Source organism: Symphalangus syndactylus, chromosome 3 (genome assembly GCF_028878055.3).
Source record: "Symphalangus syndactylus isolate Jambi chromosome 3, NHGRI_mSymSyn1-v2.1_pri, whole genome shotgun sequence".
Lineage (NCBI taxonomy): Eukaryota > Metazoa > Chordata > Mammalia > Primates > Hylobatidae > Symphalangus > Symphalangus syndactylus.
This window is the reverse complement of record NC_072425.2, coordinates 83,449,634-83,455,765: the sequence shown is the minus strand read 5'-3', so window position 1 is coordinate 83,455,765 and position 6,132 is coordinate 83,449,634. Positions and strand designations below refer to the sequence as shown.

General features: G+C 39.2%; 1 pseudogene; it reads right to left on the bottom strand.

Moving 5' to 3' along the window:
- Nucleotides 1-2,485: 2,485 nt before the first annotated feature.
- On the bottom strand, nucleotides 2,486-4,472 carry LOC129479380 (RNA-binding motif protein, X chromosome-like; annotated as a pseudogene).
- Between the last annotated feature and the right edge of the window lie 1,660 nt (nucleotides 4,473-6,132).

Genomic DNA, 6,132 nt, shown 5'->3' with positions numbered 1-6,132 from the left:
CTTCAAAATAGGTCATTCCATTCCTCACCTTTCCTATTGATATTATTTCTGGTTGTGTAGTTTCTCAAACACTGTTTAATTTCTACACAGCTTTTTTGGAACAGACCAACTTCTAAAAAGGAAGCTCAGCTTCTCATAAAGAAGCTCATGACTATAGGAAAATTTAATCCACACACACAATTAGGAGTTTTAAATTCTCCAATCATGTGAGTTTTCAGAATTTGACTACCTTAATTTTGAATTAAACTGTGGCGGGCGCCTGTAGTCCCAGCTACTCGGAGAGGCTGAGGCAGGAGAATGGCGTGAACCCGGGAGGCGGAGCTTGCAGTGAGCCGAGATCGCGCCACTGCACTCCAGCCTGGGCGACAGAGCGAGACTCCGTCTCAAAAAAAAAAAAAAATTGAAAATATTTCATGACTTGACACATAATAGGTTTAAATCTAGTGAACTTTATTATATTCCCTGAGAGTTATACATTATTTTATGACAGAGAGATATAATATAACCATTATAATATTTTATCTTGTGTACTATATACATGATACATATTAAACAGATTTTCATTTAATCAAATATTAATTTTTATTCAGACCACATATTATGACTTTGTGGAATATAAAAGATAAGTATGCCCCATAAAGAGTTCCATAGTTTTACAATAATGCATGGATTTCAACATACAATAAAACGGTTATAGTGAAGTAATTTTTGGCAGCTATATAGTGACTAGCTCTGTGCCATCTATCGATCCATTCTTTCAAAGATCCGTTTTTTTTTTGGTAGTCCCATAGAGGATGGGACTGACCTTTACCCAAATTTTGTTTGATGTTGAGATGGACACATGCCAAGATGTTATAAAAAGATGTGTTACTCACATATTGAGGCTTTTTCATAGCAGAGAAGAGTCCTATGTTAGTGAAAAAATGACTTCAACAGAGGAAAGAGCAAGTGGCTTGTGTGTGTGTGTGTGTGTGTGTAACAGATAGTAGGCCCTGAGTCAGAGTTGCGACACACTGGTTGGGTTTGTCTTCCTTGAATGTCCTCGTTGGTTTCAAGGGAGTGAGTGTCTATCTGGCCTTTCTTAACAACTTGTCCAGATGTGAGACAAAAGGGAAATAACAGGATATAAAATTTATTGGGAGTCAAACATCCAAAATTAAGTTATATTATTTTCTACCCTTGATGTTTAAATTTGAACTTATTTAAGTAAGGCATTGAAGCACACAGCTTGAAACCAGTAAGAAAGGTTAATGTTCTGTTGAATGCCACATAATGGAGCCAATCATTTGGCATTTTGCGAAGGAGAATGTGTGTCTTGGTCACTATAAATGATGTATTGAACTTTGACGGACATAAAGAGTTTCTTGTCAATGACTTGTGTTGTGGCTTTAGAATGTGCAGAGATGTGTGTGGCTTTGATCTATATTTTTGGCTATCTGTTAGGGCAAGAAATTACCGGAGTTCTTTACCCTAAAGGAGCAACTTGAATAAAGAATTGTTGCCATTGGCTGGACCAGAACTCAGGCTATTAGCAATGGCCCAAGGGTCTATAAAACGTGTAGATGGAGCCTATTGTTGGCCAGGGAATCCTCTAACACTAAGGCGACCGCCTGAAATTTAGCCAATATTTCTGACCCTTGGGTATTACCCTTAATGAGAGATATCCTGGTTAGGAAATGGAAGGCAGCAACTCTCCAATGGCTTTCATCATGCACAATGATATCATTGTCATAGATACAGTATGCAGGACTCCATTTTCTGTCCACTTAGTTTATCCCAAGTTGTTCTCCAGTTGAATGACAGGCCTGAAAGAGGGGTGGCCTTCTATTGTTTCATTGCATCTAGCAAGGGAAGCAATTTCTAATTCTAGGTGAGATGAATATGCCAGAGATCCTAGATTCTAGTCTATCATTTAAAGTACCACTTTTTCTTCCATAGCACATGAAAATCTTTCATGCTTTGGCATATTATGGGATTAAATTCCGAAAGCTTTTTTTTTAATCTGCCTCAGTTGCTGCCTCCATGACTCAGTCATAGTGGGCAGCCAGGTGTGCAAAGTCATAGTCTCAAGTCATGTAATAGCATCCATTCCCAGAAGAACCCAGCAAGCAGCTATCAGATAATGCTCTAATGGTAAGTAGTGCAGGACCAAGAAGCTCAGTTTTTGTGTCAGAAGTCCATTGTTGGACCAGAGATGCCAGCAGACATGAAAAGAGATCATTAAAGCCTCTACAAGAAAAAACTCTGAGGGACAGAGGAAGTCTAACAGGAATGGCTGTTGTATTGCAATTTGGACAGATTCTGGAGTTTTCTTTTTAGTAGCAGTCTCATTTTAAAATGACTGAGTTAGAAATATTAGCATAAATAGGCTTAAATGTAATTTCTAAATGGGGACTAGGTTGTCTCCAGAAAGCAAATGACTTACATAATATTGGGCTTATTTAAATGTGAGTTCTAAGGGGGTAAATAATTATTTCTCACATAGTTCTTTTTTGTTGTTGTTGTTGGTTTTGGCCAAACTTTTTATTTAGTATTCTGTAGTTGTTTAACACACACTTAAATGGTCTTATTGAGGGAGGGGAAGGGGAGGTTCTTGCAGATTCCCAAGGAAATGTCAGAAAGGCAAAATGGCCAGCATTATCCATTTGCTTTTTTGGGTTTACTGGGTGAATAGCACTTTCCTTACATATGCATGTGATTTCAGGTTTTTCATACTGAGAACATTGAGATTTCAGTTGGAAGACACCCTGAAATCTTATGAGTAGCATACCCCAACCACCCTCTAATAGCTAGCTTGTTTGTATAGGTAGAATGATTCATCTCTCCATTTTACATGGCTAGATGTTTTGTGGAAGATCTTAGAATTGCCTGCCTCATTTACTGGGAAAAATCAGATAGGAAGTGGCCTTTAGGGATACTTTTACTTGGAAAGTTACAACACTAGTACAAGTCTTAACACATTTAACATTTGCTTGTTGAAAAGCAATGCAAAAGTCAAAATAAAATTAAACATATTTTACTTTTTTCCTCACAAGAACATAAAAATTATGGAGGGGAACTTAACAGGGAATTTAAAAAAGGTAACACAATTTTTCCTTTTAGTAGTCCTTGGGTAGTTATGATAGAATAGTTTCCACTTTTTGTTTCTTTGAACTGGGATTTTGGTCCAAAGTTTTGTTTGCTTCTAGTATCTGCTTCTGCCTCCTCCTCTATCAGATCAGCTTCCTCCATGGCCACCACCTCTTGGTGCTCCACGGCTTGAACTGCTGTAGGAATCACGTGGAGGAGGGTACCCTCTTTCCATAGAAGGGGGAAGCCCTCTTTCTTGTCTGCCAACCCAATCACGACTACTTGAGTAGAGATCACTTCAGCTGCTTGAGTAACTGTCTCGACTTCCACCATATCCATCAGGTGAGCTGCTGTAATCACCATAGCGACTGCTTCCACCATAAGATGGTGGGGGCCCTCGTGTAGGTGGAGCACTGAGTTACCATAACTCTCATATGAATCTCTGTAGGAACCTCCACTTGGATGATCTGAATAGTCACGATCACGACCATATCCATCTCTATCGCTATAGCCTCTTGATGGATAGTCATCACGTGAACTGGAATGACTATAATCACGGTAAGTATAATCTCGTGGTGGTGGTGCATAAGCTCCAGTATCATGAGAACTTGGTTAATCTCTTCTTGAATAGCTGTCTTTAGTAGAATACCCATCATCTCTTGGGGACAAGTAAACATCTCTACGAGAGGGAAGCGGTTCCCTTCGAGGTGGACCTCCGTAACTATCTCTTCCACGTGATACAGGAGCTCTTCCTCCCATTCCACTGCTACTGCGAACTGGTCCTGAAGGTGCAGATCTCTTAGGAGGAGGACCCCCACTTGTTGGTGGTAGTCCTCTTTTTACTGGGAGTGGTCCCCTGGAAGAACTCATGTTAAAATTCATGGAATATCCACCGTCATCCATGTATCCTCCCCGTGAGGAAGGTCCCCTTGCTCCTCCACTTCCTCCTCTTCCACCTCTAAGACCTCTTGGAGGGCCTCTACTTCTTGGAGGTGGAGGCGGTCCACGTCTACCATTTTCAAATGATGGTTTGGTGGCTTGTTCCACCTTGATGGCTTTTCCATCTAATGACTTTCCCTTTATGTCTCTGGCTGCATCCTTAGCGTCTGCTGGGCTTTCAAAGGTGACAAAAGCAAATCCTCTTGATTTGTTGGTTTCATGGTCTTTCATCTAGAGTACTTCCACTATTCGTCCATATCTGCCAAATACTGCTTCAAGAGCTTTCTCATTTGTTTCCGTGTTAAGCCCACCAATGAAGAGCTTTCCTGGGTGATCTGCTTCAACCATTTTTTTTTTTTTTTTGTGCCAGTGAGTCGCAGGGGTGACAATGGGTTCAAGCTCCAACGAGCTCGCCGATAGGGGCTTCGTAACAGCTCAGCACCAGTGGCGGCTGCCGGGTCCGAGGACCGAACCGTGAAGCTGCTAGCACTACTGTGCAATGAGGTCTCACATATTTCTTAAAAGTGTCAAGAAATAATTTGACCAAATAAAGCCTAGAAATGTTTATTGAGGTGGCAGGAACATTTACTTTGGGTCAATGGTTCATCAGGTTTTCTTGTTTTGTGTGTGTGTGAGGGAGACAGACCTCCTTTTTGAGTATTTTTATGTCCTGAAAAAGTGCATAAAATGCGTCATGTATTTATAAGAGTCTTCCTTCAGAAATTTCCAAATCTGTATCATCATAGTTACAGGCCTTTCCAGTGGCAAATGTTGCTTTATTGGGTTTATGAATTGAGCATAAATTAGCTCCCTGGCATGTTTATGAGCCATGACACTGAAGGGGATTGGTGCCCCTATAAAAGATACTTGAGGGAACTTCCTTGCCCCTTTTTGCCCTTTCACCATGTAAGGACACAGCAACAAGGTGCCATCTTGGAAGCAGAAAGCAAGATCTCACCAGAAACCAAATCTGCTGGATCCTTAATCTTGGACTTCCCAACCTCTAGAACTGTAAGCAAAAAAAAAATCAGTAGTTTATTAATCACCCAGTCTAAGACATTTGTTATGGCAACCTAAATGGACTAAGGCAGCATGTAAGGTAACACAATAACAGGTTTGATATGTTACATTTATAGTCCCAATTTTTAATCATACTGCATTAAACTCTAAGTCAGCCATAGTTGCAAAAGGCACACAAGTATTACATTGAATAATTCTTCAGTTCTTTCAGAAAAAAATAATTGAGATTGAAATTTATGTGAATGGACCAGGAGTTGCATCAAAATTATCAAACAAATAAAAAATCTTAATTACTAGAGTCTTTATATCTCAAAAAAAGTTTTTGCAATTAAAAATATTTCAGAATTTCAAAGTTAATGCCATCTTTGGCATTCTGCAGCTATTATTCCTTCATTCCAAGTATTCCATTTTTTTTCTGTAATTTTTACTGCTTAAAAGTGTGAGTTATCAAATATTTTAATTCCTCCCCCAAAATTCTGATAATTACTAAACGTTCTTCCCATTGACAGAATTTATGTCTGTCTCTCTTGATTACGGGCCTCTGTGAATTCATAATCAATAGAACATAGTAGAAGTAGGTTATTTCAATTTCTCAGTATCTTCTACTTCTGATATATAGGTACAATAACTGTTGAAGCTATTAATTACAATGTAAGTAGTCTTAATCCCCTTGGAGTATCATGCTGTGGGGGAAAGTTAAGCTAGCTACACGGACAAGTCATGTGGAGAGATGCTTGTCCAGCACTCAACCATTGTGTCATGTCAGCTAAGACATGAAAGCATATGTAAGTGTCTCCATAGTTTCCCGTCCATATTCTAAGTAACAGATTCTGGCTTAAATAAATATTTGCTGTTGTTTTAAGCCACCAAGTGTTTTGTCTGTTATAAAACAATCAATACTGGAACCAAATTTGGTGCTTGCAATTGGTGTAGTACCATAAAAAATTCTAAAACACTGGCTTCAGACAATTTATTTTATTTCCAGCTTTGGGCTATCATGAATAAAGTGGTGTAGGAAGTAGGATTCTAAAATGCCTCCCTGTACAATATCCCCACCCATATTTCAGAGACTGTGATTATGATGAGATATTATCCTCAAGGTTT